Source organism: Sceloporus occidentalis, unplaced genomic scaffold, assembly GCF_023333645.1.
Source record: "Sceloporus occidentalis isolate IW3139 unplaced genomic scaffold, rSceOcc1.0.p SCAF_228, whole genome shotgun sequence".
Classification (NCBI taxonomy): Eukaryota; Metazoa; Chordata; class Lepidosauria; order Squamata; family Phrynosomatidae; genus Sceloporus; species Sceloporus occidentalis.
Window position 1 is genome coordinate 799,837 of NW_028317208.1, and position 27,175 is coordinate 827,011.

A 27,175-nucleotide genomic window follows, 5' to 3' on the forward strand; every position below is an offset into this window, starting at 1 on the left:
TTCTTTCTCCTGTGTGCCCTCTGGAATGGCGGTCTTTTGAAGTACACTCTGTTTGTCTCTTCTCCCCAATTGTCTTGCTTCAGTTTCTCTGTTTTGCTTTAATCCATTCCTGGATTTCCGTATGCTCTGTTCTGATCTTCCATTCCTTGCTTTTAGTTCTGCTCTTTGCTTCAGCTCTGTTTCCTTTATAAGGTGTGCCCCACCTGTGTGTTCTGTTTCTCAGTCTGCAGTCTACAGGTATGTCTCTTATTGTTATGTGTTGGGTTTCATGTTTGGTTTGTTTCCTACCACTGTTAGCAGGGATTAGCATTAGGACCCACCGTCATTGGAGTACTTTGGCGTAGTGGTGGGCTAAGCATACTATGGCCATAAGATGTTATCTTGTCATCCTAGGCTAGTCCTGTTTGGTCCTGTGGTTTCTGTGTATTCTTGTCATGTGTTGCCTGGTCAGTCTTGTCTGTGCTGTGCCTTGTTGTCCTGTCTTGTCTGGTAGCCCTGCTAGAGGGGTGTCCTGTCTGGTAACCCTGCTAGAGGGGTGTCCTGTCTTGTTCATGTCAGATCCTGAGTTTTCCTTGCCTTGTTCCCTGTTGTGCCCTGTATCATGTATATCTTGTCTGGTTATGCTCCTTGCTTGGTCTCCCTGTTCCTTGCTCTGTCCTCCTTGCGTGTTATGTTTCTGCTATATCCTTTGCTTAGCTTCCATACTCCCAGCCTGCAGCATCCTGCACATGATTCCAGTGCTATGTCTCATGCCTGCTCCAGGGTGCCTGCCGGATATCTCCAAGTTCTGCTCTGTTCTGCCATCATCCTCTGCTATGTCAGGGCTCTGGTATGTGGCTGCACAACCCTAGATGCCCACCGGGAGAGTGCTGTCGTACTGCACCAGGCCCTGTCCAACTCTGCTACTGCACCGTAACTCCTGCACTCAATCTTTGGGCGCGCTGGGTCAATGCAGTCATCTGTATGGACCCAGTTCCTGACAACAAGTATGGTTTGTTTGGCCTCGTCCCAGGAGAAAGTCTCTTCTCTCCAAAAGGAACATGGCAGCACTGCTTAGATTTGCAAGTTGCATCTGAACGAAGTCTTGTGGTTTGGACAGGCGAGACCAAAGTGGAGATGTTTGGTCATAATGCACAGCACCACATTTGTCAAAAAACAAACACAGCATATCAGCAAAAACACATCATAGCAAGTGTGAAGCACGGTGGTGGAGGGTTCAGGATTTGGGCTTGTTTTACAACCACAGTAACTGGGAACCTTGCAGTCATTGAGTTGACCAAGAATTCCTCTGTAAACCAAAGTATTCTAGAGTCAAATGCAAGACCATCTGTCTGACAGCTAAAGCTTGGCTGAAATTGGGTCATGCAACAGGAAAATGATCCCAGGCACACCAACAATTCTACAACAGAATGGCTGAAAAATAAAAAATCAAGATGTTTGCAAAGTCCAGACCTCAACCCGATTAAAATGCTGTGGTGGGACCTTAAGAGAGCTGTGCATAAAGAAATTCATGCAAACCTCAATGAACTGAAGCAAAGTTGTAAAGCGATGTGGGCCAACATTTCTGACTGATAAAGACTGTAAAGTCACACAGAAAACAATTACTTCAAGATATTGCTGCTAAAGGTGGTTCTACAAGCTATTGAGTCATAAGGTTACTAATTGTACTAATTTTGCACACATGGCTTCTCCTCCTTTTTTGGCTCCATTTTTGTTGAATAAATGACACAGTGTAATACATCATGTTGTTCAATTAAGATTGTATTTACCTAATTGGTGGTGTATTCCCATCATAATTTAAACATGTCATCTTCTCTCCCATCCTAAGGAAACCTTCCCTTGATCCCACAGCCAGTCCAGTTTCCCATCTCCCCTTGTAATCCAAACTGCTGGAACCAACAACTTCTAATCAAATGGGGTTACTATCCACAAACTGTCTGCTTGACCCTCTACAATCTAGTTTCCACAGATCTTGCACTCTCACTAAAATGACTAGCAACATCCTCACCGCTAAAACAAAGGCCATTTTTCACTACTTATACTCTTGGACCTCTCAGCTGCCTTTGACACAATTGACCACCCCCTCCTTCTACAAACCCTTTATGCTCATATCATCCGTGACACAGTTTCATGGTTCAAATCCCTACCACTCGTATGCAGATGACACCCTAATCTATATTTCCTCTCCAGATCGTTCATTCTCTCTTTTAATTTGCATCCCTGACTGTCTTTCTGGAATTTCATCATGGATGGCGTTCCATTACCTGAAGGTCAACATCTCCAAGAGTGGGCTTATGGTAACCCCGTCATTCGCTGTCCACAATTCCTCACATATCTATATCACTGTTGTTAATTCCACTATCCAACCGACAGACCAGGTTTGCTGCATTGGTGTCACATTTCCTTCATCACTCACATACAGTCCCTCACCAAATCCTGCTGCCTTCACCTAAAAAAACATCTCCCAAATCGCCCACCCCTCACACAAGAAACCATCAAAATATTAATCCACTCACTTGTGATGTCTTGCCTGGATTATTGCAACTCCCTAATAACTGGTCTCCCCCTTTCTTGCCTTTCATTGCTTTAATCTGTTCTCAAATTCAAACTTCTAACCCTTACCTACAGAGCCCTTAACAACTCTGCACCCCCATGTATCTCTGCCCTCCTATCCAAATACACCCCCAACCACCCTCTTTGTTGCTCTCATGATCATGTCTCTCTTCTTACATCATTACCTCTTCCCACTCCTACATCCAGGATTTCACCTGTGCTGTACCCCTTCTCTGAAATTACCTTCTCATTATGTACAAATTTTCCTCCTCATATGCAAATTTCAAAAGCTATCTGAAAACCTACCTCTTTTGAGAATAGAACCTTTCCTCATAGCTTCTAAGACATCTGAATGACCAACAACCTCTACTGCTCATCCTGACACGCCCAACTCATCCCCATCCAAGCAGTCGTCCTCGCACTGTTTCACTTTTCCCTCAATAGACTAGATTATAAGGTTGCAAAAGCAGGGCCCTCTTCTCCTCTCATACCAGTTTGAGATTGTTTGTGATTTTAAATTATTCTACTGACTGTATTCGACTCTTGTAAAGTGCTATGGAATCTATATAAATAAATTTTATGTAATGACTAATCTTTCTCTGCCACCATTCCTCATCTGGTGCTCCACTGTCCCAATCACTCTAGTGGTCCATTGACCTACAGAACCCTTAACAACACTCCACTCCCCTACATCTCTACCCTCTTACATTCCTTATAGCCCTCTTTGAATCTCTCTTCTAACATCATTACATCTTCCCACTCTCATATTACAGATTTGACATGTTCTGTACACTTTCGCTAAAATTCCATACCCCGATCTGTCAGACTTTGAAAATTTCAAAAGCTCTCTGAAAACCTTTTTTGAGGAGCGTACACACTTTCTTCATAACACTCAGCCAGCATCCTAATCAAGCCATCTGAACAACCAACAACCTCTACAGATCATCCTGACTCAATCAACTCATCCCTATCCAAGCAGTCCTCTACTACTGGTTTTAACAAAGGCCTTGTTTTTTTTTTACATGTAAGGAATACAAGATGAAAAGAAAAATTAATCAACAAAAGAAGAAAGTGAGAATAAATGTGTGATTTTATTTCATGGAAAATTCTTCATTTTAAGCTCTATTCTTTATTGCAAAGTTTTAAGAAATAATTTTATCATATTTCTTTAGCATAAACAAACACAAGCATTTTTTTTTATTGTATAAATTAATAAAAATGTATTACACCACTGCAATTCAAACACAACTGTTAACATGAAAACGTTATTTAATTAGTAGGCCGTTAAGCATTTAGTGATTTATTTGCAGTTATCTGAATTTGCAGTTATGTCCGTTTAAAGTGTAGTTAAAAGAATGAGCACATGTAGTGCAAAAGTACATTTAAAATAAGTTAGTAAATGTGTCCAGGATTTACCATTACTGAATACTGAGGTTGTGGGTGTTGTTGCTGATACATGGAGTGCATCAAAAACTGCTGCTGAATCGTTTGTTGCTGAAATGTTATTAACAACACTATAAGTGTCTGTAGCTAGAAATGGGTTAGTATGATAATGCAAATCACCCCAATATGATTGATGTGTGCTATCTAGTGCTGAGCTACACATAATTGCCAAAGGTCGTGCATGCAGATACACAAGCACGTGCCAACTAACTTTTGTTAGGCTTTGTATAATTGAACATCCAGTTACCCTGGTAGTGTCAAGGATAAATCAAGAAGATCAGATTTAGTCTGCATGAGGAATAAATTAGATTGGCACGTACATGGTCTTGAAACATTAGACTGGTCTAAATGTTTTTTTTAATTCTGAGTTTCAAGTATTTGTAAATAAGTAATCTAATGTTAGAACCTACATGGTAATCATTGCTTCTTTAAATGGATAATTTTATTAACAGAAATCAAAGGATGCATCAAAGTACACTTCTAAACATACAACAAAATTATAAGCATATAATCTGATTCAGTTGTATTATAATTAGATGTTTACAAATCAAAAAACATTCTTAATGCACATTTAAAATGTGAAAACAGAAAAAAAGGTGCAAATGCCCTGGGCTAGTGTTCTGTGATGTATTGCAAATAATGAACGCATTTTCTACCATTTATATCAATACAATAACTACAAAGGAGTTCACAGAGGTCTGTGCTACAGGAATGTAGATCTCCACAAACTCCATTATTCACAACCACACAAGGGAACTGTCATGCGCGCCGCCGCGGCTCGCCGGGCGCCGGCAACCCCACCTCCGTCCCACACGCGAGTTGCCGACGGGTTACGCGCGCCGCTGCGGCACTTACCTCGGCCGCACACGCTGGGTCCCCTGACGTCGGCGTCTCCACCTCCGGTCCTGCCGCGGTCACTCGGGAGGCTTGCAGTCCTGCTTCTTCGGGCGCGCGCACCCGCTCACGCTCCAGGCGCGTGGCCGCGCGCACACGCCGGGAACACGACGGAAGTGCGCCATCTAGTGGTGGGACCAGCAAACGCACCTGATATCAATTTAGGGCACAACACGCTCTACGGCGCGGCTGATGAAGTGAGTGTTTCCTTTTTCCATATAAACCTCATTTGTTTGCCTTGTCTTTGCCCGTTCTAAGCGTTATCTAGCGTTGGGTGTGCTATTTTCTCGTTCTACTTGATCTCTGCCTTGTGTACCGACCTCTTGCCTGTTTAAACGACCACGATTCTTCTCTGCCTGCCTACGAACCCGCCCTTCTCTACCTGCCCTGACCTCGGATTGTTTTTTGACCTTGCTGCCTGCTGTTGCCCTCGACCTCGGACTGTGTTCTGGACTTTCTTTAGCTGTGCTTACCTGCATTGTTGGATCCCTCGTCTACCTGACCGTAACAGTAGAACGGGCCATACATGGATCCTGCGGATATGGCACGGCTGCAAGCCCGGCAGGACCTCCAAGACCAGCGTCTTGCCGCGCAGGCTACACAGCTCCAAACGCTGGAACAAAAGGTCGACGCCAGGCCCGGACTGGCCATCGGGCACACCGGGCGTTTGCCCGGTGGGCCGGGCCACGGCAGGGCCGCATTGACTTAGGGGCTGATGGAGCTGCAGCTCCAGGCCCCTACCCTACCTACGGCCGCATTAACGCAGGGCATAAGGGGCACCTGCCCCTTAAGCCCGCCGCAACTGCGACCGGGTCCGCCACTCTAAGGGGCCGGGAAGTCACCACCAAGGCCGGCCTTACGGGTCTGCGGCCGCACAGGGTTTAAATTAAAACATCAGGGTTTTTTTAACTTTATTTAACATCCTCCATGTTAAATAAAGTTTTTTTTAACTTTATTTAACATGGAGGATGTTAAATAAAGTTGAAAAAACCCCCCGATGTTTTAATTTAAACCCTGTGCGGCCGCAAACCCCTAAGGCCGGCCCTGGTGGTGGCTTCCCGGCCCCTTAGAGCAGGACCGGCCTTTGTGGTGTGCGACCGCACAGGGCGTCACACTCTAGGGGGCGGTCCGCACCGGGTGCCGCTCATCAGGGGGTGCCAACTTGCGGCACCCGGCACCCCTCCAGAGACGGACAGTAATGTCTGCCGCTAGAGGAGCAGGCTCGCAAGGGAGCGGTATCGGAGGTCTTTAGCAGACCTCCGGCTCCCTTGAGTGATTTTAAGCCGGGTTCAACCCGGCTTAAAATCACTCAAGGGAGCCGGAGGTCTGCTAAAGACCTCCGATACCGCTCCCTTGTGATCCGCGCGGCAACAGCTGCTGTGCGCCGGGGTTTGTTGTTAGATCCCGGCGCACAACACTGAAGCCGCGCCCACCGCTGTCCGTGCCCTCTGAACCGGAAGAAGACAGAGAAGACAGAAGAACTGAAGAAGAGGAGCGAAGAGGAGGAAAAGGAGCTGTAAGGAGAAAAGAGGAAAGGTAGGAAAATATTCAGTGAGAGTGGATTAGTATATATGTGTGGATTGGTATATAATGTGTGGATTGGTATATATGTGTGGATTGGTGTATGTGTGTGGATTGGTGTATGTGTGTGGATTGGTGTATGTGTGTGGATTGGTATATACGTGTGGATTGGTATATACGTGTGGATTGGTATAGATGTGTGGATTGGTATATATGTGTGGATTGGTATATATGTGTGGATTGGTAAGTGTGTGAGAGTGATGGGTGTTATGCTGTACCATTTCCAATGTCTTTTTCATGATCTAATTATGCTCTAAAAGTACATCATAACTCCCATCACTCTATACTGTTCCATACAGTGGCAGAGCTGGGAGGCAGAGGCCTTGCACCCTCACCGCAGGACTCCTGAAAGGTAAGTGAACTTCAAAGAGGGAGAGGGTAGATAGTTAGGAGGGGGTAGATAGGGAGAAGGGCGTGAGACGGGGGAAAGGGGGTAGATAGGGGGAAAGGGGGTAGATAGGGGAGAAGGGAGTGAGAAGGGGTAGATGGGGCAATCATACTCCTATCATGCCAAGTCTGCGAGTACATCCTGGAATCTGGGTATGCCTGGGCATGATAGGAATGTGATTGCTGTTAACAATCATATATATATATATACATATAATATTGTTTTTTAATTGTTTTGTCCTATTTTGGTGTGTTACTTACTTTAAATAAAAGGGGTTTTTTTATGGTGTGGGGAGGTCATATTCGGTTTCGGTTAGGTAAATGCTGCATTTTCGGTTTCAGTCCAGAATTCGTTTCGGTGCATCCCTACTACTAAGCCAGACAATGAAGTGGTAGGCCTACACCACAACAATGTTTGGCGTAGTATATAGTGATTGGGGTTATGCTGCACTATTGTCAATGTCTGGCTCAATGTATAGTGATAGGGATTACGCTGTACCACTGTCAATATGTGCCTCAGTATATAGTGATAGGTGTTATGCTGTACCACCGTCATTGTCTGCCTCAGTATATAGTGGTAGGTGTTATGCTGTACCACCGTCAATTTCTGCCTCAGTATATAGTGATAAGTATTATGCTGTACCACCGTCAATGTCTGCCTCAGTATATAATGATAACAGTGAGAAGAGGCAGAGGTGGTAAATAGTGATACAGGGGGATAGATAGTGAGAAAGGGGAGTTTTGTTACAAGTTTTTATTCCTTTCTTTTTTTGGGATGGGGGGGCACCAGAGGAGTAGTCCGCACAGGGCGCCAGAACACCTAAGGCCGGCTCTGCCTTAGAGTGGCGGACCCGGTTGCAGTTGCGGCGGGCTTAAGGGGCTCTGCCTTAATGCGGCCATATAGGCCCAGTCAGTCCGGTCCTGACTGGGCCTATTTTAAGGTAGGAGCCTGGAGCTGCAGCTCCATCAGCCCCTAAGTCAATCCTGCCCTGCCACAGGCGCGGTCGCAGTTGCTGCTTGCTCTGGCAACAAGGTAAATAGGGTGAGGGAAGGGGCTGCAGTGAGAAGGGGCAGAGGGGGGTTAGGTAGTGAGAAAGGGGGAGAGGGGATAGATAGAGGCGGTACATATTGAGAAGTGGGGAAGGGGGTTTGTGACGGAAGCCTCCATCACTGGGGCCACTGGAGAAGCCTGACTGCCAGCCTCCTCCCTATTGACTATGGGCCCTGGGTTTGTAGAGACTTCTGTGGCTACCCCCAGCAGTATCATCTCATCACTGGCTGAGGGGATTATCTCCAGCAGACAGCCAGGATCTGCCACCAGGGAGTGACCACCATTCTTTGATGTTTAATGTTGTATAAATCAGTCTTCGTTTGGTTTTACCCTACACTGAGTCTCGGCGAGTGACTGGGGAACCGGGGAAAGTGTGTTGTCCCAGGCTAAGGGAGCACAAGACAGCGGAGGTAGTCGGTCGGACTAGCCAGCTCCGTGACAGGGTTACATAGTGAAAAGGGGGAACATTGTGAGAAGGGGCAGATAAGATAATGAGAGGGGGTAGTGTGAATGCGTATGAGAATGAATGAATAAATGTGTGGATGAATTGTGTGAATGCGTATGACAATTAATGAATTCATGTGTGGATGAATTGCTTGAATGATTTGTGAGACTGCATTAATGAATGTGTTAATGATTTGTGTGAATGATTAAATGCAAAGATGGTACATGAAGGGTGGGCTTTAACAATAAATAAATAAATAAATATGGGCTGCTCAGGCTTAAATGCCCGGGCCTATTTTTTGTCCCAGTCCGGGCCTGGTCGACGCCATGACTGATCTTCTGCGTTCTCTGACCGCCCTCCCGTCGGTTCATAGGGAGGTCTCCCACGAGGGCATGGGGGCTGTTGCTAGGTTCCCGCTACCCGAGAAGTATTCCGGGGACCCGAAGGAATGTCGCGGTTTCCTCAACCAGTGCATGCTCCACTTCCGAAACCATCCCCAAGCGTTCCAAACATCATCCAAGAGGGTATCATTTATCATATCCCTACTTAAGGGTGATGCATTGCTGTGGGCCTCACCTCTGGTGGAGCAAGAATCCTATCTTCTTGAGGACTGTCCCGCTTTTATGGAATCCATACGAACTGTCTTTGATGCTCCGGGTCGTAAGGAGACCACCGAGTCCTCCCTGCTTGAACTCCAGCAAGGCCGTAAAACCTTGGTCCAATACACCGTGGAGTTTCGCACCCTAGCCCATGAGACCAACTGGGAAGAAGGCGCCCTCAAGGCCGCCTACAGAAAAGGACTCAACGAAAAAATCAAAGACGCCCTCGTGTACCACGACACACCTACGGATCTCGAAGAGTACATCGCCCTCTGTCTCAGGGTGGACAAACGGATCCAGGAAAGGACATCAGAACACAACAGAGGAAAAAGACCTGGGTCCTACACTCCAGGACCCACAAGACCTTCTTCGTCTCCTCCTCCGTCCGTCTCCGCTTCAGATGAGCCCATGGAAATAGGGACCGTCCGCAAGCTCTCCGAGGCCGAGAAAAGATACAGAAGAACACAAGGACTCTGTCTCTATTGTGGTCAAGCCGATCACCTGTTGCCTACCTGTCCCCTCAGACCGGTAAAAGAGAATGCTTAGGGACCACAGGAGGAAGCTCCCTAAGCGCATGCCGTTTCCCTATTCCTCCCAATACACGCATGACAGTACCCATAACGCTCCGTTGGGAGAACCACTTCGTGGCCACTCGGGCCTTCCTCGATTCCGGAGCGGCTGGCGTTTTTATGGACCAGCAATGGGCACTGACACATCGCATACCACTCCGCACCAAGGAAGCACCCTCTCTGGTGACTTCTGTCGACGGCTCTCTTTTGGGAACAGGGATCGTCACTCAAGAGACCGAACCATTGACCCTACGAGTAGGGGTCACTCACCAGGAATGACTCACGTTTGAATTAATCAAATCACCTCATGCCTCTCTTATCCTGGGATATCCGTGGTTCCGTCACCACAACCCGATCATAGACTGGCAAAGAGGCGAGATCCTATCATGGAGCCACCAGTGTCATAAGCACTGCATCATACCCTGTCGACGCCTCAATCTCATACTCGAGATCGCTCCTACTGACCCCAGGTCTCTCGTCCCAAGACACTACTGGGACTATTTGGATGTGTTCTCCAAAAAAAAAAACGTGGAGAGACTACCTCCACATCGGGCCTATGATTGCGCCATCAACCTGTTGCCAGGCTCCGATCCACCAAGGGGCCGCACCTATCCGCTGTCTGAACCTGAGAACAAGGCTTTGGAACAGTACATCAAAGAAAGCCTGTAAAAAGGCTTCATTCGTCCGTCCTCATCCCCTGCTGGTGCCGGTTTTTTCTTCGTGGCCAAAAAGGAAGGCTCATTGTGGCCATGCATCGACTACAGGGGGTTGAATCGCATCACTATAAAGAATCGTTACCCGCTTCCCCTCATCACGGAGATCTATGACCTCCTAAAAGGAGTGAAGATCTTTACCAAGTTGGATCTCAGGGGTGCGTACAATTTAATCCGTGTCAAGTCCGGAGACGAATGGAAGACGGCGTTCAACACCAGATTCAGGCATTACGAGTACACCGTTATGCCCTTCGGGTTATGTAACGCCCCTGCTATATTTCAGGCCTTTGTCAATTACGTTTTCAGGGATATGCTCCTGTCCCACGTCATCGTGTACTTGGATGACATCCTCGTGTATTCTCCTACGCTTGAATCCCATCGACATCATCTGAGGGCCGTGTTACAGAGACTACGAGAGAACGGTCTGTACGCCAAGGCCGAAAAATGCGCCTTCGAGAAAACCAGTCTGCCCTTCCTTGGATATATCGTCTCTTCCGACGGTCTCCATATGGATCCGGCTATACTCGAGGCCATCACAGCATGGCCTCTCCCTCGTACACTCAAAGCCATCCAACGGTTCCTTGGCTTTGCCAATTACTCCCGGCGCTTCATCCGGAACTACTCCGCCATAGCGGCTCCCATCACCGCCATGACATAAAAGGGGGTTGATCCTACCCTATGGACCCAAGAAGCCAGAAAGGCGTTTGACAACCTGAAACAAGCCTTCATCTCGGCTCCTGTCCTTCTACGTCCGGATCCAACAAAACAATATCTCCTGGAGGTCGATGCCTCTGAAACCGGTGCCGGGGCTATATTGGCACAACGCAAAGAACAAACCACGAAATACCATCCCTGTGCTTTCTTCTCCAAGCGCTTTTCCGCAGCCGAACAGAACTATGACGTCGGCAACCGTGAGCTCCTGGCCATCAAAATGGCATTTGAGGAGTGGCGTCACCTACTGGAAGGCACCGAACAACCCGTGGTCGTTGTGACAGACCACAAGAACCTTGCGTACATCGAAGGTGCTAAACGGTTATGTCCTCGCCAGGCACGGTGGTCGCTCTTTTTCACACGTTTTAACTACTACATCACCTACAGGCCAGGAACTAAGAACATCAAGGCTGACGCTCTATCCCGTCAATTCGATTATCAACACGATCGGCGCTGCGACGACCCCATCATACCCTCAACGCGGCTCATCGCCAGCTTGTCTACCCACACGATGAGCCGAATCCGTATGTCCCAAAGGACCATTCCGTCCAATGAACGTCCTCCTCCAGGTCGTCTCCATGTGCCTCCCAAATATCGCACGGACGTCCTTCGCTGGGGTCACGATTCCCTGCTGGCGGGTCACTCTGGCTTCCGGAAAACGATGTTCCTCATCCGTCGTTCCTTCTGGTGGCCATCCCTGGCCAGGGATATCCGGTCCTATCTCGCTGCCTGTCATACATGTGCACGACAGAAGTCCCCCCGGACGCGTCCACAAGGTCTCCTGCATCCACTTCCCGTTCCTACGGCTCCCTGGACACACGTCTCTCTGGACTTTGTCGTGGATCTACCTAGGTCCCAAGGAAACACCACCATCCTGGTGGTTGTTGATTGCTTCTCCAAGCAGGGCCACTTTATCCCTTTGCCGCGCCTGCCTTCCTCTATGCAGCTGGCAGACATCTTCATCAAAGACATTGTCCGCATACACGGCCTTCCTCTACACATGGTGTCCGATCGAGGCACGCAGTTCGTATCCAGCTATTGGAAACACCTTTGCCGTAAGCTCGGCATACAACTCCACTTGTCGTCTGCCTACCACCCACAGACCAATGGGCAAACGGAAAGAACGAACCAAACCCTCAAGCAATACCTGAGGATGTACAGCAATGTACGTCAAGACAACTGGGCATCTCTCCTCCCGCTCGCTGAGATGACGTACAACGGGTCCCTGCACGAATCCATCCGGGCGCCGGCAACCCCACCTCCGTCCCACATGCGAGTTGCCGACGGGTTACGCGCGCCGCTGCGCCGGCACTTACCTCGGCCGCACACGCTGGGTTCCCCGACGTCGGCGTCTCCACCTCCGGTCCTGCCGCGGTCACTCGGGATCAATTTAGGGCGCGACACGCTCTGCGGTGCGGCTGATGACGTGAGTGTTTCCTTTTTCTATATAAACCTCATTTGTTTGCCTTGTCTTTGCCCGTTCTAAGTGTTATCTAGCGTTGGGTGTGCTATTTTCTCGTTCTACTTGATCTCTGCCTTGTGTACCGACCTCTTGCCTGTTTAAACGACCACGATTCTTCTCTGCCTGCCTACGAACCCGGACCTGTTTACCGTTTTTGCACCTGATCTACCTGCCCTAACCTCGGATTGTTTTTTGACCTTGTGGCTGCTGTTGCCCTCGACCTCGGACTGTGTTCTGGACTTTCTTTAGCTGTGCTTACCTGCATTGTTGGATCCCTCGTCTACCTGACCGTAACAGGAACCTCTTTGTGTCAGTGCTTCAGATGATAGGGTTGGAGTAGTGCTTGCTACCCTCAGAGAGGCACCCCTAATAAACAGATCATTGGTCAGAAGGCATATAGGTTACCTGTTGCATGTAGGCTTCCTGGAGTAGCTGTTGATGGTGGTGCTGTTGTACTCGAGACAGCTGTTGTAGCCGCCAATCACCTTGCTGTAGCCTACAATCACTTTGCTGTAACTGCTGCAAGACCCTGTGCTGCTCAGCAGGCGGCTGGCTGCTATCTTGAGCCAGCAGTGTTTCATGACCGTTATCTGATGCAGTCGTTGACACTGCTTACTAAAAAGGATACTTTATATTAATTAATATACCTAAATTATACCTAATTTACATTTACACGTTTCCTAGAATAAATACGGTCAAGGCCACAGCTACTTCACTTTGAGTATTCATCTACAATCCATAACATAATTTGCCTTGATCATGCTGATCGTGTTACATTTACACAGAATTATTTGGTATATTTTATTCACATTTAACACCAAGTTACTCAGCGCAATTGGACATCTAAAAAAAAAAAAAAGGTGTGGAGTGCAGTGCTCAAATGGATTATAATCTAACGATAATTATACATATGTATCTATAGTACAATTCAAGGGAAAATCCTAGTTAATTAAGGGTTATTCCCCTTTTTCCAGAGCTAGTGCTGGAAGTGACTGTCAGTGTTGCTCTGTTTCCGCGGTCGTTGTTCTTGCAAAAGGAAGCCCAAGCTAAGAGAGTGACATATCTCTTCTAAAATCCTACTTAAGCTAGAGTATACATCCAACTTTTCTTGAGTAGTAGGAGTAAAGCATGTACGTGCAGGGGTAGGCACCAACATTGCTCTGGGTGGACATTTACTGGAGTCTGTGGTGGACAATTTAATGATGTTTTAAGGAGCTTCACAAACCTTGCTACGGACACTGGTGTCCTTGTACAGACACTTTGCCTATCCTTGTGTATATGGTCTGTAACATTTCTATTTTTAATAAAGTTCACTATATTAAAACAATGTTTAAAGAAGGTGTTAAAATATTTGAAGACACTTTTTTTTGTGGCTCATCACTAATGTAGACCGAATGCTTATTATGGAAGATCTAAAGAACGCCATTTCTATTTAAGTTCTTTTAAACAAGAAAAAAGAACTTGACAATGACTTTCTACATGCTTTCTGTGAACACCTGATACCAGTTTAGCAACTCCTATTATTTTTTTTTACACTTATCATCTTGTCTAATTATTTTGAATATTACCACTATGGCTATGGTGACTTGGAATACTCTCCACACGCATCTTGACTGAGGTAGCTGAGGTCTGGATAGGAAGCACCTTAGTCGGGGCCGTGCTGACACATGGCTTAGGTCTCTGTCGTAGTGTGATGGATGTCTTTGTAGGCCCAAGAGTGTCTGTTATCCTGCAATATGAATAAAAAATTATTGCTGTCGCAACATTCAATTTCCCTTTGAAAGTTGGTTTACAATATCTGTTGAGGTATCTATATTGTCTTAGCAGTAACAGAAATGTAATTCTGGTTTAACCATTTCAGAATATCCACAATATATGCCATATTTTGATATGCTATGCATATGTTCACTATTCAGGCACAAGGTATGTCAGTTCAACAAATTTCAACACCATCTCAATACCCAGTAGTAAATTAGATCATGTGGTTTATTCAGCAAACTGAATTTATTGGCTTATGCATTAATGACTATGGATTAAAAAAGGCAAATCTCTGCATTATTTTGCTGTAAGAAGGGCCTGGTTGGCCCTGCCTTAAACAAAGGTGCATTGGTATTTCTTGAAAAATGCAACTATGCATGATATAGGGACAATTCTTTCCTTCGGGAGAAACAAGTTTGGGTTTTAGCCTTGAATAATATATACTTACACACTGCAACTCATCTTAGCTTACCTAAAACTTACTGTTAAGTGAATAAATCTTCCTGCCTCCATTTGAGTTTGCAGTAGAAGATATATATTCCTATATTCCAAGTTGAGGGTTTTTTTTTTATTATTTATCCCTTATAAGAAGAAAAAATGTATACAATCTGAATAAGTATACAATGGTTTGCTTCCTTTATTTTCATACAGCTTTAATGTACGCCTATGAATTTGATGCTAGCCAATAAACACTACAAGATGGCGAGCAATACTAAATCCCTCACTGATGTGCTGTGTTAGTGTTTAGTGAATAACACTAAAACTACCATAAACCAGGCAAATAATATAGTTTGGGTTACTTGCAAATGCCAGATTTTGCCTACTTGGGATATCTGAATTATCATCAACAGCAGAGTTTATTCCCTAAACAATGAGTTGTAGGTGACTATGCTGTGAGGTGAAGAATTCTCTCTCACTTTACTAACTTTAGAACGGCTTTTCTTGCAGGAGAAACTTTCAAAGTTCCTGCATAATGACAGTTGAAGGTACATTACAGCTCTCATTGGCACTTTAATGCATATGATGGCTGGATGTTACTTTGTAATTAACAATTGTTTTGCTTCCATAGCCACAGGTGGGTGCTAAGGAGTGTGCACTGGGTGGCAGTAGTAGGGCTCCAGCAGTGTGGCAGCTCGCACAGAGAATTCAAGCTGCAGTGAAGACAAGGCTCTCAGTAAGTTAAAAAGGAGATATGGGATAACATAGAGGGAGAAGTGTTTAATCTACATGAATAATGGGATAATGTTTGTGTTATTGAGTGTGTACTAGTATTGAGTGTGTACTAGTATTGAGTGTGTTAGCGTATGTGTGAGTATATGTTAGCATGAGTGTGTGTCAGTGCATAGTATTAGAATGTCAGGAGTAGGCCTATAGTTAGTGGCTGCGAAGGAGAGGAGGGCGATAGTGTGTATAAATGTATTATGTAAGGTTGAGTTTATGTTTTAGTATGTGCATGTGTTTTAGTTGTGGGTGGAGAATACTACACTCCGGCCACATTTTCAGAATCATCAATATCCTGCACAAGATATTTCACTGTATCCCAGTTCCTTTGCTTTATAGGAAATGCTGCTCAGATTTGCCCACGGAGGTCCATGCGATTTCCTCAGAGTCTAAAGAGACTCTCCACTCATGATTACTTGGTGCTTCCATTGACTTCACTGAGACTTTTTTCTTGCCTAGCCAAAATTAGTGGGAATTACAGAGTGAGAAGACATTCCTCTGCAGCTCCAGAGGTACAGCATTTGCAGAAGGTATGCTCCTAAACATGCATGTTAAATTATTTCTTAAACATATTAAACTTTAATATGCATTCACATTTAGTGAGGTTTTGGGGTAGCAGACTGCCCATTTAAGGCAATAAGGTTAATTCAGGCAGCATGGGTGTGAATCAATTACAATACGTCCATTTTTATGTGACTTTGTGGGTATATACCATCTGCAGTATAAAAAGCAAAAGCATCTCTTATTATAATAAAACATTAATGGCCAATAACAGCATACACTATGTGTTATAATAACTATTTGACCTCCCCTTTTCTAAAAACTTCCAAACATTTTTAAATAATTATCATCCGTAGCAATCAGGACCTAAATCATAAGCTTTGCTGGGAACCCTAAATAGATATCTTAGGACTAAAATTGTTTTAGAAATAGAAAAATACCTTGCTTTTATTTGACTTTTCTTACAAGCAGATTCACTGGCGGTCATTGGTTCCGGAAGTGCAGGTGGTATTGGAGAATTCTTCAAAAGAAATAATATGCTAATGTATTATACCATGTTTACTAGAGTTGAGATTTACTCTGTATAATTGTTTATTTCACATAATACCAACAAATTTCTTTCCATATGAAAAGTGCTGTTTTTGACAATTTAAAAGGATCAGATAAAAATGCAATATTGCCTCACTGTTCCTTTCTGATCTTAAAACGCTGTTTGGATTCAGACTCTAACATCCTAGCTTCAGTGAATGATGCTAGTTAACCAGGAGTGCCTATTCAATAAGCATCTTTATTACACTCCCAATTAGGGCTGCAACTAACGATTATTTTCATAATTGAGCCGATTATTTTTCCGATTAATCGGGTAAAAAAAAAACCAATATGCAAATTTTTATTAAGAAGTGACACACACATCACAATGGCATTTCACGTTTTGCTTTCTTATTTTACTGACATAATTAAAGCTATATTTTAACAAGAACCCCAAAAATACCCAAAAAAGCTTTACTAGTAAATATTCATGTAAACTATTTTTGCCCAGTTATGCACATCTCACCCCCAGCTTGTCTCTCTGCTCCAGAAATGCCTTATACCCCCTATATGCTACTCTGCCCCATATACCCTCCTATATGTCAGAGACACCACTGTGCCCCCTTATACCTCCTATATGCCACTCTGACCCCTGATATGTCTTATGCCCCCCTGAAAAATTGACATCGCTAAAATAGGTGTAAACATATATGCTTTAATAAATAGACAAAAAATAAATACACAATGCAATAATATATATATATATATTTACTCACAAAGTCCATTGCACACCACTCCAAATTTCCCAAGCCTGGTGATAGTAACCAGCAGTTTCCATATAAAGCACTTTCAAAAGATGGTCAGCACTCCAGGTCTTTAAATTAACAATTTCTCTTTATTCAAAGTCAAGTCGATGTTTCAGTCATTGCTGACTTTCCTCAGGACCCCCTGACTTACCCCCCCCCATGCTCCAGACTCCTTGGTGTCTAGTAGGGGCAGCCGGTGAGCATCATAGAAGCCCCAATGGAAGTGCCGTCAGTAGCGGATGATGTCTCCGCAGACCACCTCCGCTGTGCTGGCCGATACTTCCGCTGGGGCTTCTATGGTAGAGCACCGGAAGGTCACGTCACGTCGGTGCTCCATCATAGAAGCCCCTGGTGGAAGTAGAGGACAGTAGCAGAGGCTGTCTGCGCACATTGCACAGACACCCCCCACTGGCTGTCAGAGAGAAGGATCGGGGTCACCTGCAGCGGTGTGGGGGATCTGGATCTCAGTGTTATTATCCAACCTCTATTTGAGGTCGGATTATAAGGGACCTCATGGTCTGAAAAAACCCTCATCTTATAATTAGACTTTGGCACCAGGGGGCTCTTCGTGTTCGTCTTCGTGCTCGTCTTCGGAAAAAAAAAATCTTCGTATTCCGCGCATATATTCGCCTGTTCCTGTCTTCTCCTCGGCGAATATTCGTGGACATTCTGCGTGTTCGTTTTTTCATTTTTTTCCGGTTAAGGGGTTAATACGGGGTTAACGTGTACCGCAGCAGCTCTGGCGCCAGGAGTTTAAATGTCCGTATGAGCAACTCTATTGGTCGTCAGCAGGGGGCTGGCGACCAATAGGGTTGCTCGTACAGACTGTTAAACTCCTGGTGCCGTAACTTGTCCGGCAGATACCAGTGGTCTCCCTGTTCTATCATTTATTAACTGATAGAACAGGGAGACCAGTGGGATCTGCCGGGTAAGTTACTGCATTAGGGTTTTAAAAGTCTGTACAAGCGACCCTATTTGTTGGTCGCTCGTACAGACTTTTAGGCTCCTGGTGCACTTGTTGCACCTTAAGGGGTTAAGGGGCCGTGCGAGTGAGCCTATTGGTCGCCTGCAGGGTCCCTGTAGGTGACCAATAGGCTCATTCGCACTGCCCTGTAACCCGTGACAGCGAACCTACGGATTTCCACTTCCGTGAACTGCCGCGATGCCAAGGTAAGTTAGAAGGGACCGGGGAGAGTGGTAGACGAAGACGAAGACGATCACGAAGATCTTCGTGGTGTATGTCTTCGCCTACATTTTATCGCCGCTGTCTTCTCTTCGGAACGAAAACGCACTCTTCGTGTTCATGTTCGCCCGAAGACGAATGCACAAGTCTACTTATAAATCGATAAAATCGATTCAACTAATCGATAATGAAATTTGTTGGCAACAATTTTCATTATCAATTAATATTGATTAGTTGTTGCAGCCCTAATAATATATATATATATATATATATATATATATATATATTATGTACAGAGATCAGTTCCTGAGAGCAGAGCTCAGTTACTAGAAGTAAGGTGAAAACTGAGCAACAGTGCTGCATCAGGAAATCATGGTGGAGTTGCAGTGATAGCAATGGTATGTGCATTGTTAATTAGTTTCAAAATGGCTGGCATACTATCAGACCATATAAATTGCATGACACCTATTGAATGCTCTAAGTAGAAATGACACATTGGTTTACAAATTGGGGAAACTGGTTAATACAGTTAGGGAATTTTAACATATATAGGCACATGGCTATCCTAAATACAAGCACCATGGACCTGTAAGTTCCGGATATAATAAGCAGACTAGATTGGCCAAATGGTTCTGTTGTCAAATCCAATGTTTCTATGAATATTAAATAAAACTAAATAAAATAATAAGAAATGGATGGATTGTCAAGATCCTGGACGCGTATAGAAAGATCACGGGTCTTTTTTATCACAAACACAAGCTGTTACTTTTCCAGGATTTTTCTGCAGCGGTAACGGTCAAACGACGCCAGTTCTCCGAAATCTGCACGGAACTTTACAACAAGCGAGTGAAATTCGCTCTTCTCTATCCGGCTAAGCTCAGGATTACCCATGAGGGGCAGGCCTACTTTTTTGACACTCCTATGGCGGCCAAGGAATTTCTTCGCGCTGGATCCAGATCTTCTCCCTCTCCGGATGATGGTTCGGCGGTGCCTGAGGCCTCCCCCCCTTCTCCTTCTCGCCCTGCTTCTCTGCCTCGCTCCTCTCCGCCTGTTTCCCCTAGGGCTCGAGATCTCTGAAATCCATTGGTATTTGGATATGTATCCTCTGGTTTACCTTTATTGGTTACTGTACGCCGTTTTGTTGATTCTCGATTATTCTTATTTTTTTTGGTTACTCTGTTGTGTTTCTAGGCACAAATTTATATGTGCCGAGTTTCGGTTTATTAAAAAAAGGAAAAAATGGGAGAAGCATAGCACGTTGCAACTGGTGATGTATGGTTTTATTTTCTGTTTCGTCCGCTGGGCACTTGGGGGGCTGGCTGGGACCCTCCTGGGCCGCCATTTCCAGGTTCATTTTCTGTTTTATCTTTTCCTCAGCGGGGCATCGGGTGACCTCCTGGCCTCGTTGTTCTTGTAGTTATGGTACGATCTGATAATAGCTGTGATGCGCCTTCTTCCTTGCGGATTGTATCATGGAATGTTGAAGGCTTGAATACACCTGTTAAGCGTAAAAATGTACTTACCCATCTCAAACGAATGCACCCAGACGTTATTTACCTCCAAGAAACCCATTGGTGTGACCGTGTTAAAAATGATCTGAAAGCTCCGTGGCTTCGAGCTTGTTATTCTGCTATGTATACTAAGAAATCTAGGGGTGCCACCATTCTCCTCTCTAAAAGGTTGCCCTTTGTCATTGAGTCCGAGATTGCTGACCCGGAGGGACGCTACATTATTCTTAAGGTTAAATTGTTTAATGAATCTTTTACCTTTGTCAATCTCTACGCCCCTAATTCTGATCAGCCCGCTTTTCTGGCCAAACTTTACTCACTGTTGCTGGAGATTTCGGCCCCTAACGTTATTCTGGGGGGTGACTTCAATTTAGTGGCCAACGTTTCCCTAGATGTGTCTGGCCCTTCCTCTCGCCCTATCGGGCTCTCCTCCTTACCCGTGTTGGATCACCTTCGTTTGCGGGATGCCTGGAGATTTCTTAATCCGACGGACAAAAAATTTACGTTTTACTCCCACCCCCATAACTCCTTCTCCAGGCTGGATTACCTGTTCTTACCGGTGTCGTTTTTGCGCAGGTTCAAGGGTGCCCACATAGGCCAAATAGTGATCTCTGATCATGCCCCTATCTGGTTAGATCTCTGTCTCGCTTCCCCGTATCAGGTGTCCCGTAATTGGAGATTTCCTACTTATTTGTACACGTCTGAAGCGTTTAAACAATTCCTGATTGCGAAATGGAATGCTTATGTCGATGATAACCGTGAACATCTTGACGACCCTGATTTGTTTTGGGGTGCTTCTAAGCCGGTTCTGAGAGGGCATATCATTGCTTATGTTGTGCGACGCAGGAGAGAGGCTGAAGCTAAATTAGTCCAGCTTACTGACGATCTTTCCAGGGCGTATGTTGCACATAAAACTCACCTTAGTCCAGATACCTTGAAAAAATATAAAGAGATTAAATCCCTCTACGATGCCTGGGTTACTGAAAAAGCTCAGCTTTCTTATAATTATACTCGTAATATTTTTTTCCGCTGGGGCAATAGGTCTGGCAAGCTTCTGGGCAATCTTATCCGTCACTCTAAATCTAAATATCATGCTGTAACCAGGCTTCAGGATTCTTCTCAGTCGGTTGAGACCGACCCTGTTAAAATCACTCAACTCTTCGCTAATTACTTTGAGGATTTTTATTCTTCAGAACCTAATGACCCTGATGAAGCGCTTCAAATGTTTCGGCGGGCTAATATTCCAAAACTGTCACCTGCGGACCGTGAGCGTTTAACTAAACCGTTCACCCCGTCTGAGATAGCCACTGCTATCAAGTCCCTTCCTAATGGCAAATCCCCTGGCCCGGATGGCCTGGGAGCCGAGTATTATAAACTTCTCTCTACGTATCTACCGGCACACCTTGCTGATGTTTATAATGGATATCTGCAGGGGAAGGTCCCCCCGAGGGATTTCACGGCCTCCCGTATCATAGTCCTTCCCAAACCACACAGGGACCCTACTTTGCTCTCCTCCTATCGCCCTATTTCCCTCTTGAACCAAGATCTCAAAATATACACCAAGATTATGGCCTCTAGACTGCAACCTATTCTAATGGCACTCACTTCTCCTTCTCAGACCGGATTTGTTAAAAGGGCGCCACTCTACTCAAAATATTAGGGGCCTTATCTCAGCTATTCTTACTGCCAAACTAACTAACAGCAAGGCCTCTATAATACTTAGTTGTGATGCTGATAAGGCGTTCGATAGAATTTCCTGGCCATACCTTGTTAGTTTTTTCAAATACCATCATTTCGGGTTGCCTTTTGTACAAATGTTTCGAGCGTTGTATCATTCCCCGGTGGCTCAGGTTGCGGTGAATAATATGAACTCCCGCTGGTTCTCCTTGGGTAGGGGTACTCACCAAGGCTGTCCCCTGTCCCCTCTACTTTTTAATCTGGCGATTGAACCTCTAGTTCGTGCTATTGAGCGTTCCGCCGAGCTTGAGGGAATCTGGGTGGGTGTTGTCGAATTGAAGGTTGCCGCCTTTGCTGATGATCTTTTGTTATATCTCTCCAATCCCAAAGCGGCGATGCCTCATCTGCTTACCCTATTTCACCAATTTCATAAGGCCTCGGGATTCTTAATCAATAGGCTTAAGACCGAAGCGCTTCCCATTTTCCCGCAGGCTAAACGTGGCTGGGGGGGGGCGTTCCCTTTCAATTGGACTCGACTTCCCTCCTTGAAGTATCTAGGTCTTACCATCCCCATAAATCTGGCACATCTTTACAAACTAAATTTTTCCCCGTTGTTGCGTCAAATGGAAGACTCTTTTAAAACTTGGTCCAAATTTAATCTCTCCTTCTTAGGTAGATGTCACTTATACAAAATGGCCTTTTTCCCCAAACTACTGTACCCGATTCACATGTTGCCCATTACCTTGAAGAGGAAGGATGTCCAATATCATAATGCGCTGTTTCTGTGGTGCAACAAAAAAGCTAGAATTTCGTTGGTGAAACTTCAGCAGCCGGCTCATAACGGGGGGGTGAATTTGCCGAACCTATTAGATTATGCTCTGGCCTCTAACTACCGCTTTGTGGCAGATTGGCTGAGTGGCAGGTCTAGGTTCACCAATGTGACCCTGGAGCAGCAACTCTTTCCTGCCATTTCTTTGGCCTCTCTCCTGCATCAGCCTAGAAGTACTTTACCTCCCGATGTGGTCGCTAATCCGTTGTTATATCATACAATGAAGGCCTGGGAGCGTGTTCGACGTCGCCTGGGCTTGGAGGTACATTATTCCCGGTTCTTGCCCTTGGTTCGCAACCCGCAGTTCCAACACGGGAGGGAGGATGTTGTCTTTAGGAGACTCGCCCGGGTGGGTGGTCGGGTCGTTGGTGACTTCCTTGACCCGCGAGAGGGTAAACTGTTGACGTTCTCGCGGTTCCAAGCTAAATTCCCTACTGTTCGAATTCATCCTATTCACTACCTCCAGCTCCGTAACTATGTTAATGCGCTACTTCCCCACCTCTCTGGGGCTAACTCCAACCACCCCTTAGACCGGATCACGATATCATCTGCCCCACTGCTCACTATGTCTACAATCTATAACCTGCTTCGCCCAATTATCGATTGGGAGACCCATACGGCGGGCATTGCCTCCTGGAAAACTGATTTTCCAAATCTGTGTCAAAAACAAGTTCTCTAGGCGTACTCCCGCAATTCCAAACTCTTGGTGTCTAGGGATTATGGTGAAATGTTCCTTAAAATCCTGCATAAAGCCTATGTCACCCCCAAACTCCGGTTCTTAATGGGTTTAGATGATCATTCCCGATGTCTGAAATGCCGCTCACCTGGGGCGGATCTTCTTCACGGCTTGTGGTCCTGCAGTTCTATTGTCCCGTTCTGGAATGCCCTACAGTTGTACATTACAGATACTCTGGGCATTCGTTTTGTAATTTCTGTTGAAAGGGCAATTTTTGGTATGATCCCTGATCCTGTTCCTCCCTCTGCAGCAAGAGCTAAATCTCTCTTGCTCACTATCTCGGCAGTGGCCAAACGGGCAATATTGTCCCAATGGATTGCTCCTCAGCCACCTTTACTGCCTATGGTCCTGTCGCGATTACGCCTTCTGTTTCAGATGGATTGGCTTGAAGCCGTTCTCCATAAGGAAAGCAAGGTTAAATTTCTGTTTAACCGTTGGTCCCCATTTATCGCAACGCTGGATAGTGATACCAGGTTGTCGTTATACCAAACATTTAATACCACAGAATGGTACTGCCTTCAAGTCCTGAGAGGTACTCTCCCTGTCCCGGGCTTTTGATCTTAATGATGGGCGGGATGGTTGCGTGTTGTGACCTGTGGTTTTGCGTCGGTGGTTTTGTACCTTATGTTTGCCTTCATGAATGTCCTCCACTTATCCTTACTTTTGGTCTCCTGGATCTTTGTTTGTACTGTATGTTATACTGCAGCTGTACATCACTTGTCTCTGTAAATGTCAAGTTTTGTCAACATGTCAAAATGTCTGGCTGTAAACTTATTCTCATGTTTTATGCTTTGTCTTCTCCGTGGAATAAAGAAGTTTAAAAAAAAAAAAAAAAAAAAGAAATGGATGGATTGAAAGGGAGAAGACTCATCTACACTGTTTTTTTAATAGTACTTTGCAATTTATATGGCTACGCAATAAAACATTTTCAGAATTACTGTGCTAAAAAGCTAGAATCTTTATTAAATATCTGTTTAACATGCATAAGATGGCAAATACTCACAAGGATGTTGGGTACTGGACAGTCCCTTTTAGCTAGTCTGAAAGCAAGATAGGAAACTTGGTAGATGTCAGGTCTTTCTTCTTGCTGGAACCCAATCATGTACCCTGTAAAGGTTTACAAGAAGCCAGACAATTCAGATTCTGTTTTGAGTGTTTTCTAGTTACAATCTACACAATTTTAACCAAAAACAGAACTGTGGACAGATGAAGCCCACAAAACTTTCTATATGACTACTATTGTGACTAAAAACCTACATAAGTCCTATTGGTTTACATCACTAACTCGATAAAATACAACCGCACCTTCTGAACAGCATGGAGTAAATATAACCCAACACAAAACAATTCAATACAGATACCGGCTTCTTAGATCTTTTTAGACTGCACACTAACACAATTCCAACCTACATTGCTGTGAAAAAGTATTTGCCCCTTCCCAATTTCTTCTATTTTTGCATATTTTTCGTACTTAAATGTTTCAGCTCATCAAACTAATTTTAATATTAGACAAAGATAACCTAGGTAAACACAAAAAGCATTTTTTAAACGACAACTTCATGTATAAAAGGAAGACCTACCTACCCCCAATAGTCACTAAATCTACCAATTAACCACATGAAATGAATAATTGGCACTCTCTGGCATGATAACTGGCAGTGCTGTTGAATCTAACCAGCAATTAAATAGAACATGTCTTGCAAAGTGAAGATGGCTAAAAGGTCTCAAAAAAGCCAGGATCCAAAGAAATCCGAGAACAGATAAGAAACAGTCATTAACATCTATCAGTCTAGAAAGGGTTCCAAAGCCATTTCTAAGGCTCTGGGATTTCAGCCATTGTTTACAAACATCTGATTATAGTTGTTGCCGCCAAGGGTAGCACAAACAGCTATGGGGGCAATTACTTTTTCACATGGGGATATAGGTTTTGATTAACTCTTTACCTTTAATAAATTAACCTATAATTTAAAGGCTGCATTTTGTGTTTAATCACTTTGTCTTAAACTATTATATATAATTTATATATTATTAATTAGTTGGTGTGACAGGTTTTATAGAAAAAGAGGCGACATAGTACATTTCTATAATGTCAGCGACAGAGAGACAACAAGATACACCTGGGACCAATTAGTCATTCAGGGATGTGGCCAGGTGGTATAAAAGATAGCTCTCAGACCAATTAGTCTGAGAGAGTGTGGCCTGAGAGGAGGTTACTGAACTGAGCTAGAGAGACCAGGTTTACCAAAACACTGATATTGCGATGTGTATCTTGTTTTCAGATGCCTGGATTAGCTGCGTACCCATGATTAGTTAGAGATATAGGTGGGCAAACTACATAGCCCAATCAGGAGATAATTCTTTGTTTGTTTTTGGGTATTTTAAACAACCAGTGTATGTGGTATTCCAAATTTATGATATGTACAAAACAAAGATGTATTATTTCTAATCCTATTCAAGGGTGCCTACAACCCTCAAAATACACACCAGACGCATACAAACCTCAAAGTATACATTTACTTTATTAGAGCACTGTACCACTCTATCAGATTGTTATATACTTTTTTTTTTAAATTTGGGAATTTTGTTTTCTCAATAACCACATCTAAATCTGTAAGCCTAAATGTATATTTTCATATAAATGAATAATTAATCTTGCTCTACCTGAGTTACAGAAACTAAAGCAGACCTAAAATGTTACTATTACTAAAAAGTATAAAAGAAAATAAAAATATTTTGTCTGCCTGGGGACTGAGAAGTGTAGGCACAAACAGGATCATAAAACAACAATAATAAAATACATTCCAGATAATCTTTGGCAGGCTTTTTATGTGCAAACGTTTATGAGTCGTAAAATAACCATCTGTCATAAATTGGTCACGGAAAAAGAATAAAATTTTTAATTTTTTAACTTACTTATCAAACAGTGAAGTTTGTGGTCAAAACGTGAATTATCAGGGATGGTGAAACTTCCATCGCAAATAGCGACCTGGCTCTCCCCAAATGGGAGACTAAAGAAACACAGCTTGTATAGTAAACAGCCAAGTGCCTAAAAAAAAAAATCACATATATAAGCTTGCACCATTTTATTGCATCTCAGAGTGAAAATACATGTATAAGACAGAAAGAGGTGTGGGGTGAGAGAGACAATAAGGGGAGAGACTATGTAAAAACAGCATTGCTCTTAATTCATAGAAGTGTAAAATTTCCAAAGCACTTAGAAATTTAGGCTGAGATATGCATGTGATTGTAAGGGATATAAACCAGACAATGGAATAGACTCACACACCCGAACGCATAAATAAAGACACTTGAAACTTTCAATTGGATAAACAGGCCGTGGTCTTTTATTTAGCTTACCATTAAATTAACAACTTACACACTTAACCTTGCAACATTGTAACCGTAAAAAGCAACTCCTGGCCCAAGCCCCAGAGTGCAATCCACTTTAACCCTTAGCCTGCCATCCGCCCTAAAGCCAGGACAGCAAAATGCACCACCGGTTCACCCCTTCTTTTAATTTCTTTTTTTTTTTTTTTTCTTTTTTTAAATATAAAAAGGGCAACCTTAACTCAATAAAAGCCACGACATAAATAGTTACAGATAAAGATTAACAATTGGGTGGGAGGGTGGGCGCCTCAACAGCAGCTCTTCCATCTTCCAACCTTTGGCTCTCCCGCTATGCCGCTGCTCACCAGACTCTATGAAAGGTCAGTGCAGACAGCTAGCGGTTCGCCGCAGGTAAGTGAGGTGTACCTCAGGGACGCTCTATTTATAGCGTAAATTCCCGCCCTTAGCGCAGCGCGAGACAGCCGCGAGCGCAAGGCGCGCAAAAGGGGGGGCGTAACTAAGCGGCTCGCGGTGCCCTCGAGCGCACTAATCATAAAAAAGGCGGCAATACCAAGCGGCGCGAGCGCAACTAGAAACTTCTACACACATTTTTTTTTTTTTTTTTTTTTTTTATTAACCTGCCTGACCTGAATGCTGACCTTTACCTGACCCCAATCCCCACAACCACATGCC

General features: G+C 44.5%; 1 pseudogene; it reads right to left on the reverse strand.

Moving 5' to 3' along the window:
* LOC149276713 (BMP-2-inducible protein kinase-like) overlaps positions 1 to 27,175 on the reverse strand; it is a 189,581-nt pseudogene that overhangs the window by 95,746 nt on the left and 66,660 nt on the right.